This window comes from Austrofundulus limnaeus, unplaced genomic scaffold (assembly GCF_001266775.1).
Source record: "Austrofundulus limnaeus strain Quisiro unplaced genomic scaffold, Austrofundulus_limnaeus-1.0 Scaffold4562, whole genome shotgun sequence".
Lineage (NCBI taxonomy): Eukaryota > Metazoa > Chordata > Actinopteri > Cyprinodontiformes > Rivulidae > Austrofundulus > Austrofundulus limnaeus.
In genome coordinates, this window is record NW_013956964.1 from 550 (window position 1) to 1417 (window position 868).

The window sequence follows — 868 nt, forward strand, 5'->3', positions numbered from 1 at the left end:
TGTACTATAATAGTAATAAATATTTCATGATTTTACTGTAGAATTTTGGAAATACTCAAAATCAAAATACCTCATTTTGAACATCCAGGATTGGTGTTTTTGTCATATTTAGATATTTTTTTCTCCAAAACCTTAAAAGGTGACAACAAAGTCTCTTTAGATTATGTTAATAGATGACTTGTACTGTGACTGGAATAAATATTTCATGATTTAACGTAATCCAAAGAGACTTTGTTGTCACCTTTTATTGTTTTGGAGAAAAATATATCTAAATATGACAAAAACACCAATCCTGGATGTTCAAAATGAGGTATTTTGATTTTGAGTATTTCCAAAATTCTACAGTAAAATCATGAAATATTTATTCCAGTCACAGTACAAGTCATCCTTTAACATAATCTAAAGAGACTTTGTTGTCACCTTTTAAGGTTTTTTAGAAAAAGACATCTAAATATGACAAAAACACCAATCCTGGATGTTCAAAATGAGGTATTTTGATTTTGAGTATTTCCAAAATTCTACAGTAAAATCATGAAAAGTTTATCATAGTTATAGTACAAGTCATCCTTTAACATAATCCAAAGAGACTTTGTTGTCACCTTTTATTGTTTTGGAGAAAGAGATATCTAAATATGACAAAAACACCAATTCTGGATGTTCAAAATGAGGTATTTTGACTTTGAGTATTTCCAAAATTCTACAGTAAAATCATGAAATATTTATCAAAGTTATAGTACAAGTCATCCTTTAACATAATCCAAAGAGACTTTGTTGTCACCTTTTATTGTTTTGGAGAAAAAGATATCTAAATATGACAAAAACACCAATTCTGGATGTTCAAAATGAGGTACTTTGACTTTGAGTATTT

The 868-nt window shown here is 27.8% G+C and overlaps 1 long non-coding RNA gene across 1 annotated transcript; it reads right to left on the minus strand.

Moving 5' to 3' along the window:
• Positions 1-230: 230 nt before the first annotated feature.
• On the minus strand, positions 231-862 carry LOC106512160 (uncharacterized). Its single transcript, XR_001309631.1, has 2 exons — positions 779-862; positions 231-420 (listed from the first exon to the last, which is right to left on the minus strand). It is a non-coding gene; the product is annotated as an uncharacterized LOC106512160 (long non-coding RNA).
• Between the last annotated feature and the right edge of the window lie 6 nt (positions 863-868).